Source organism: Haliaeetus albicilla, unplaced genomic scaffold (genome assembly GCF_947461875.1).
Source record: "Haliaeetus albicilla unplaced genomic scaffold, bHalAlb1.1 scaffold_104, whole genome shotgun sequence".
In the NCBI taxonomy this organism is placed as follows: domain Eukaryota; kingdom Metazoa; phylum Chordata; class Aves; order Accipitriformes; family Accipitridae; genus Haliaeetus; species Haliaeetus albicilla.
The window spans coordinates 130,140-138,999 of record NW_027212529.1 but is presented as its reverse complement, the minus strand read 5'-3'; the positions used below and the strand labels follow the sequence as shown (position 1 = coordinate 138,999).

General features: G+C 52.5%; 1 long non-coding RNA gene across 1 annotated transcript; it reads left to right on the top strand.

Annotated features, from left to right (window-relative positions):
• The first annotated feature begins 819 nt into the window (after nt 1-819).
• On the top strand, nt 820-3,405 carry LOC138684286 (uncharacterized). Its single transcript, XR_011323615.1, has 3 exons — nt 820-1,055; nt 1,581-1,639; nt 3,383-3,405. It is a non-coding gene; the product is annotated as an uncharacterized lncRNA (long non-coding RNA).
• Nucleotides 3,406-8,860: the final 5,455 nt, after the last annotated feature.

The window sequence follows — 8,860 nt, the reverse complement described above, 5'->3', positions numbered from 1 at the left end:
TGCTCCCTATCCCTCCCGCGCTCTCTCTGTTTCTGCGTCCTTCTCCTTGCCTTTCCCCACGGTGTCCGTCTTGTACCCTCTTTGGTTTTCTTGTTTTCTGGGTGGCTGGGCCCGGCTACCCGCGGGGGTGCTTCGGCTGGGGGGTTTGGGGTGGGGGCCTGGCCGTGCCGGTGATGGCGGGGAAATAAAGCCTGAAACGGCAATCGTGAAGCGACGCCCTGCCTGTGCTGGGGCTGCCCCGCAGAGGCGTGGGGCCGGGCCCTCCGCAGGTCCCGAGCACTCCCCGAAACTACGTGTGGGGCCCCGGGGGTGCAGGGCTGTGGGGTGGCTACGCTCAGCGTCGCCCGTGGGCACTGCAGGGTCAGAAACGGAGAACAAGTTTTCTGTTCCTGGGGCTTGACAACAGGCTCGCGTGGCTGATGTGGGGGCTCGGAAACAGACCGAGCTGCGCGGCTTTGGGCCCAGAAACAGAGGTCCGGCCCTGCGTGTTTGGGCCTTGAGAACGGGCTCAGCAGCCGGGTTTTTTGGCTCCCAAATGGGCCCCGAGTCAGCTGGTGCGGGGTCCAAAAGCGGGAGCCGGCTTGGCTGGTTTTGCAGGCGGGTGGGAGGGTGTTGGGGGCTGCGGGGGGAAGCGGGGGGCGGGCAGGGTGCGTGGACCCTCCCCGGAGATGGGGGTCTGGTTGTGTCGGACGCCGAAGTTTGGGAGTCCGGCACGCAGCAGGCCGAACTCAACATCTGTGATGGTCTGTGGGGGGGAAGGGCGCTTTTCAGACCCCACGTGCCCTCTTTGAGTCCAGCTCTTCTTTCTGCGCTGCTCAGAATAGTTGTTAAGTAATTAATCGCGCAAACTAACGAATATTTATTCGGCGTGTAACTCTGATGTTTAATCCCAATGCTCCAGTTTTGACAGCAGTTGATATACAACCTTATGGAAAGCCCAGACCGTTGCACGTAGCTGGAGCTTGTAAGGAGAAGCAGCTGAAATCAGCCGGAGCTTCAGCGCGGAGCTGGGGCTTCAACGAGCCAGAACTGTAGCAAGCGGGAGCTGGAACGAGGCGGGGTGTCCGCTGTCTGGAGTGTGCATTAGCCAGAGGCAAAAGTACCTGCGGCTGTAAGGAGCAGGAGGCGCGATTAGCTGGAGCGTCTTTTCGCTGGAGCGTCCGTCGGCCGGACTGCGCTCCCAGCACGGCGGAAGAGCGGCCGGGCGCAGGCAGGGCTGTCCGCAGCAAGCTGCTCCGAGCGGCAGGGAGGCGAGTTGTCCTTCTGCCAGCGGGGAGCCCGGCCTCTTCCCTCGGGCATGCAATCCACACCGCGCTCCTCTCTCTGCGTGGAGGGTCTCTCCCGGTCCGTTCCCGCGGGCAGAAGCGAGGTGGGGGTCCCCCGTCTCTCCTGGGGCAGCCCCCCCCGCGAGGGGGCGCGGGCGAGGTGTCGTCGTCCCCTCGGTACCGGGCAAAGGGGAGAGAAACCGGCCGGCGGGAGCTCCTGGGGTGCAGAGCCCTTCCGGCAGAATCCTCCCCTGTCTTTCCACCGTTGGCTGGGTGTGACGAGCAGGTTCATTTCTTTGTTTCCTCTTCTCCCAGCGTCACCTTCCGCGTCACACGAAGAAAATCCTGCGTGGTCAATTCCGCTTGCTGCTCAGGTAATCGCACGTGTCGGGCTGGGGGAGCGGAGAGAAACACTTGCGAGTTCGAGGGCACTACAGATGCTCCACGTTAAACCCACAGAGAAGGCAAATTTGCTGCTAGTGCAGAAAAGCTGATGGAAAAATTGCTGTTCACAGATCGTGCCCTGTTCCTGAACTGGTCCCTTGATGTGTTTTTGTTTCAGGGGAAAGAATGAAATTTCCTGTCTGGTAAATTCAGAGCTGCCTGTTAGCTTCTTCAGGGTCGAGTGTTTCTCTTCTCTCTGTTCATACTGATTTGATGGGCAAGTTGGAAATAGCCTTTTACTTTTTTATGTATAACTGAATTTTTAGGAATATGTGGTGTCCCCGTAGTTCATTTTGGAGCACCTAGATGCCAGTAGAAATGTAATGAGCGAAACATGATGGGAACTGGTACTTCAACTTGATTTTTATTTGGGTTTTTTTTCTTTCCTTCCCCATGAAGAGTGTTGATGGCATGTTGTCCCGTGGGACAATCCCCATTCCGTTCAGCGGAGTCTTCAGTCTAGGACTTTTAAGTGGAAAAAATTTGTCCTTCCAAAAAGGGACTAGTCATTCCTAGGACCGAGGCATAGACTTGGAGAGTCGCTTAAGTACGTGATCGGAATGAAAGCCAACTTTCAGTTGATGTTGCTGCTGTTGGTCTTTGCTTTCATTGATTTCTCCACCACTCCCTCGTGGTTGGGAGCTCTGAATCGTAATGTTTTTCGGTCTCTAACACATTTCCACCCCCACCCCCCAAAAAAAGGAGAGGCAGTGTCTAAAAGTTAATTAGTTTCCTCACAAATGCGTGAGTAAATAGAATTTGAGTTATGATGATTAAAACCATATAAATGACACCAGTCTTGCAGATCTGGACTATTTCGGAACAGGCATTCATCACACGCAGAAGTCGTCAGGGTACGTACGGATCACCTGCGCTTCATGCTCTGACAAGACAAAATGCTGAGGCAGGGATGAGCTCTGAAAGAAGAAGAAAGAGAAAAAAAAAAAAGGCGGCTACAGGGTCACGGTTTTGTTTTGTTGTTGTTTGATTTTAGAGAGTGCAATATTGACTGGTGCCAGCCTGCAGAGCTCTTGTGCTGCCTGAGCTCTCCTTCTCTTTCGTGGCTGTAATTGTCGTTTGGATAATTGTAGAAGAGCAATTAAGTTACTTGCCTCTGTGAATGTGCTGGTAATACCAGGAAGGCAAATGCTTGAACCAGTAGTGAATAACTTGGCGACGAGTAGAATTTCTGAAGGAAGAACAGCAGCAGCAACAGGAAGCAAATAGCAAGTGACCAAAAACTCGCGCGCGTCAAAGGCATCAAAGCTTTCTTGCCGAACGTTGTTTGGCAATATGTTCCAAATGGCTTTTTTTGGTAAACGTAAATTTTCAGGAAGTTCAGGGCTCTGTGTGGCAAAACGTGTCCCTCTGCGTACGCGTCCTGCTACGTAAGTAGCATGGGTCAGTGGCAAGTCCAGTGGCAGGGCTGCTGTGCCCTACTCTCGACGTTGCCGTGGTAGTGTTGCGGTATTTAGACCTTCACGGACGGGCCGAGGAACGGAAGGAGAATGCCCGTTTTCTGTACGGGCTCAGAATGCCGACCCTTTTGTCTGCCTGCCGCTCCCCTGTGCGTGAGATGAAGCTGTTTTATTTTTCTCCCTTGTTCCTGGTCTAAATATTTCTGGAGCTGTCGCTGCTGTGGGTTTGCAATTGGCGTTACTGCGTTTTTGTAGCGGTCTAGCGATGGGTCGTTTCTGCTGTGGCGAAGCGTCGAGATACGGTTTTCGGTTTAAAGCGTCAGAAACTACGTTCACGGAAACCGGTAACTCGCGGCGTAGGGGAAACCGATCTGGCGCGTGCAGCTGTGCTCGCAGGGCTGCTCGGTGGCTCCTCATCAAAACGGCAGGCTGTGTGCGTGGACATCCGTAGGGTTGCGCTCTGGGTCCGAGAGCGTTAACGTATTTTTGCTGTTGGAAGATGGAATGGAGCGTGTGCCTGTTAAATCTCAGGGCGGTCAAAAGCTAGGAGGGACCCTGAGCGGGTTTGGTGGCACAACTGCGGTTTTAAAAGATCTTGACCGTTTGGAGCAACGGCCTGGAAAAAATGATTCCTTTTTTGCAACGAGGCAGTTCGCAAGGACAGATGTGTTGCTGTGCTCTTTAGCAAAACTACTCAACTTGCGACGTATAGGGTGATGAAGCCTCGGCTATACTAAGGCTTGAGAAAATGTATGTAGGTCTCTATGTCTGTCACCTGCGTGTATCTAGGAAAGTGAGTTCTAGTGAAAGTAAAGTTGCCAATGAGTCAAAAAAGAAAGGGAAAAACAAAAAAGGCACGGTTGTCTGAAAAAATGCAAAAGCTCTAGTGGCCTGTGTCAACAACTGTACCGAAGGTGACGCAAAAATACTTTTTCCTCCGCTCAGTCGTACTGTCTTCGCCAACCTTCACAAAAAAAAAAAAAGGCAGCTTTGGATTCCTACCCAGCTTTGTGCTAATGTTTTTTTTTCTTCTCTCAGCTGGATGTCAGCTGGCACCGTTTCGCCCTGGTTGCCCTTTCTTCTGCCGTGACGGTAGGAGACAGATGGAAAGATTCCGTAGTGGCCTGCAAGTACAAGGTACGCCTACGATGTGTGTCTGCATTTTTCCAAAGGTACTTGCGGTATGGACTTTAACGTTGAGAGTGTGCCAACTCTCCTTCTACTTTTTTTTACATGAAATATTTTAACACAAATACTAAAAGTACGTTCTGTTCCGGAGCATGTTACACCTATACAAAGTTTACTTCCCTCAGTTTATTTTCTCTTCCTGAAAGCATAATCTTCTGTTGCTGTGTGCTTGCTAGTAAATGATACTGTGAAAATAATTTTGTACTAAAAGAGGGAAGAAACTGTTCGTAAGAGTTCAGCTGTTCAGAAGAAACAGACTTTGTTTTCACGATAAAAGCTTTATGCTTTTACAGTCAATGATTTTTTTTTTTTTTAAATATCTTATAGTAGTACTCAAAAACGTTAACGGAGATCATTAGCATCTGTACTAAAAGCAGTCAAGGTCAAAGAAGAGACGTGGACAAAACAGGACAAACGGGCGTCGCATCTGTGCGTTGTCCAGGCTTTCCCAGGAAGCATTAGCAGCCTTGTAACTAGTGACAGTGAGTCCTGAGGTGTTTTTGATGAGTTACTGCTTCAGTAATGTATTTTTTCCTTTAACCTACAGTGTGTAATTTTGACTTCAGTTGGAAAGAGATTTTCCAAAATGGAAGTCTTTCTCTCTCAAAGAAATTTTGTTTTGTGAACTTCCCATCAGAGTGGATCTTCAGAGGTGATCGACTTGACAGTAGAAGTCATCAGTAACGAGACTTTTCACTCTCTTTAAAAAAAGAAAAAAAAAAGAAAAAAGTCAATTTCCTTCCAAAGACCCAAGCGCAGCCCATCTTCCTAAAGTTGATGGCATCACTGGTCTTTGGTTTCTCAGTTGTAACAGTCGAGATCACATGAAAACGTGTTGCTCTGCATGCTTCGGTACTGCCAAAAGCATTAGGGAATCCGCCAGTCCTTTTTGGTAGTCTGAGGTATTGCAGCACTGGGGATTTTACAAATTGACTTGCATTGTTTAAACTGTAACTGCCAAATAGCTGTAGTATATGATGTTAGGTGTATGTAAGCAGTTAGGTATTTTTCTAAATGTTTAAAAAGAGAGGCAACTGAATGTTATGGGGATTTTTTCCTGATGTTTTGACGGAGTGCTCTGAAGTACTTTCTTTCTGCCTGGCTTTCAATGGTGTGTTTCCCTGGCAGTTCAGTAGCACCTCTCTTGGGCAGCTCAGCTGGCCAGGTGTCCCTCCGCGTTCTGTAAAACGCACAAAAACCCCTAGTCACGTTATAACTGTGTACTTTGGAGAGAGATAATTTAATGGTATGAATTCAGAGCTGTGCAAGTTAAGGTAATGGAAAAGGAAAAATCAAATACTTTTACAGTATAAGTATTTTTATTGGACGTATATAAACATGGGCACACCTTTTTAGTGTAGAGTGAATTATTGAGATTTATTCTTTATTTTTCATTTTGCTCTTTGGAGTTTTCCACTTCACTTTCAGCTTTATTCACCAAACAAGCAAGATGCAAAGCGGCAGCAGCAGGAGCGCAAGGGCTGTAGCTGTTGGGGTGGATCCGTAAGCGTAGATTCTGATTGCGTACGACCTCGTCCCGCAGCCTCCCAGGGTTATCTCCCTGCAGCAGTGCTGTAAGGAAGGGAGGAGACGTTTTCCAGCACCGGCAAGAGTGTTTACTTGTATGCTAAGAAGGTGTTCAAAATGGTATCGATTAGCCTAAATGCTGATTTTAAGTGTTCAAATAGCTCTTAACTTTTAAAGGAGGTGGTGTATTTCGAGCTGACCTGTTTACCTGGAATCCTCCTTTAGCTCAGCGACTCTTCTTGTGCACCCCCAGCCTCTGCTGGCAGGGCGGTATGAGAAGCTGGAAGGTCCTTGACTTAGTATAAACACTGCTTAGCAACAACTACAGCATCGGTGTGTTGTCAACATTATTCTCATCCTAAATCCAAAATGGCCCTGTACCAGCTACTCAGAAGAAAATGAACTTTATTCCAGCCGAAACCAGGACAACCCCAAACCCTCTGATTCTGGGACTGCAACGGAAAAAACCAAACGACTTTGGGACTCCTGGGAAAGCCAAATGCGCCTGGATTTGTGCAGCTGGAAAGCAAAAAACCCACCCCATTTTCATGCACAAACCCACAACCAAAAGATCACCCCTTTTTATGTTGTGGGAAAGCACTGAAACACACCCCAAACGGAGTATTTTGAAAAAGCAAAAAACTCCCCCGTTAGGGGAAGATTGGGGATGAAGCACAAGCAGTTTGAGGGGCGTTGCTGGGGGTCCTCCCAGCGTGGATGATCTGGTGTGGATGCTCTGTTGCGGGTTATCCCAGGTGAGTTACCTGCTGTGGATCATCCTGGGTGGACTCCCTGGGGTAGGTCATCCCCACCCATGTCCCCCCATGCACCTCTGTACCCTCACCTACCCTCTCCCCGGCGTGTGTTTCTCCCCCATATATGCTCCCCGCTGCTTCAGCCCGCCCCCTTCACCCATTCAAGTTTTTAACCCACGCGAGTTGTTTCCCCCCGCATCCCCTGCTCTTCTATCTCCTGTCCCCCGCCCCGGCTTCCTTTCCCTCCTCCGTACTCCACCCACCCCCCACCCCCCCCACCCCCATCATCCGTCAGGCTCCAGACCCCTGGCATGCTGCCTGCACCCCATTCTCTGTCATTTTTTTTCTTCTTTTCCTTACAAGTTGTTGTTGTTTCTTTTAAAGGATTAAACTGTTTTCGTTTCAAGCCACGAGTTTTCTCCCTTTCGCCCTTCCGATTGTCTCCCCGTCCCACTGGGGGCGGGGGAGCGAGTGAGCGGTCGCGTGGGGCTTTGTTGCTGGCTGGCGTTAAACCACGACACGAGGTGAGTTGCAAGCCCTGCCTGGCTAATGCTGGAGGCTCTCTGTGTTCCTCCTGCCATCCTGACGGGCCGTCCTTGTTCTTCATTGCCGCTTTATAGCGAGCGCCTCTCGCGCTGTAAGCGGCAGTAGTACTGGGGCCGCGCAGGTACTGCGTGTTGCAGGCAGCAAAGGGCAATTGTGACGCTTGCTGGCGGGAGCGGCAAGGAGTGCGGAGCCACGCTCCTGTAGGGAGCAAAGACGGAACCTCGAGGGCTCTACGGTCATCTGCTGAGGACTACTAATATCCCGACAGGCCTCTTTGCTTTCCCTGCTTCACGTCTGATTACTTTGCACGCCGGAGGGCGGGGCGGTAAGTAACACCGTGCAGCGTCTCTTCGATCAGAGACAAGCCCCGCACAAGAAGCCTTGCGTGCGTGCAGGATTAGGAGAGCGGAGTTCCGATAGCACAGAGGTGAGGAAAGGTGCGCCCACCCCAACTGAGCCCCAGGGTCGCCAGGGTATCGCTCGCTTGCAGGTGGGCCGCTCGCCTCTGGTGCGCTGGGACGCGGCGTTTCCTGCTGGACAGAGCTGCCCCTCTGGCAGAAAGCAGCTTTGGGTCTCTTGTGGCCTGCCTTCAGGCTGTCACCTGAACCAGGTGTTATGTTTGGGTTTTTTTTTTTAAATCTCTCGCCAGCAGCTGTTGACTGGCTGCTTTCACTCCCGCAACCCTGATGCCACATGCAGAGGGATACAGCAGTCCCTGGGGCTTGCTCCAGGGGACCACCCCCCCCCCCCCCCCCCCCCGCCGTTTGCAGGTCCCTGTGCTGCTTCTCCTCTCTAGATAATGGGGTGGGGGGGCAGGGACAGAAGCGACCACCCGAGTTGTCTGTTGTTTGCACTTGACTGCTGTAAACGCTCCAGGCACTCGGGTGCTTTTTGGAACGGAGGCGATGAAGATGACGGCCCGGGCTGCGAGTGGGGAAAGGGCAGGGCAATGTAAGCCCTGTGCCCCCAGTAAGTAGTTGCCGCCTGTGGCTGGTCTCTGCTGGGCTGAGCTGTCAGTCATCCCTCATCCAGCTGCTGCTCAGAAGAGGATCGTTACAGGGATGCGGATGCTGCTGCCCGGTGACCGAAGGTGGGAACTGGCGTTGGGGAGGGGCGCATGCGCGGTGGCGTGTGTCGGTGGGAATCCAGCTGTGGCCGGGCAACCGAGACGCGGTACAGCAGCTCGACAGCTGCGCATGCGCGGCGGCGCGTTGAGGGCGCTCGCCGCTGTTGCCGGGCAACCGAAGCACGACACGGCGCATCGGCAAGGGCGCGTGCGCGGCGGCGCGCTTTACGGCGCTCCCGCTGTTGCTCGGCAACCAAAACCCGTTACGGCAGCTCGGCAAGGGCGCGTGTGCGTTGACTCGTTTACGGCACTGGCCGCGGTTGCCTGGCAACCAAAGCGCGACGCGACGCCTCGGCAAGGGCGCATGCGCGGCGGCCCGGTTTAAGGCGCTCCTGCTGTTGCCTAGCAACCGAAACGCTTTACGGCTGCTCGGCAACGGCGCGTGCGCTGCTGCCCGTCTACCGCGCTCGCTGCTGTTGCCTGGCAACCAAAGCGCGACACGACGCCTCCGCAATCGCGCATGCGCGGCGGCGCGGTTTACGGCCTCCTCCTGTTGCCTAGCAACCAAAAGGTGTTACGGCAGCTCGGCAACCGCGCATGTGCGTTGGCGCGTTTGCGACACTGGCCACTGTTGCCCGGCAACCGAAGCGC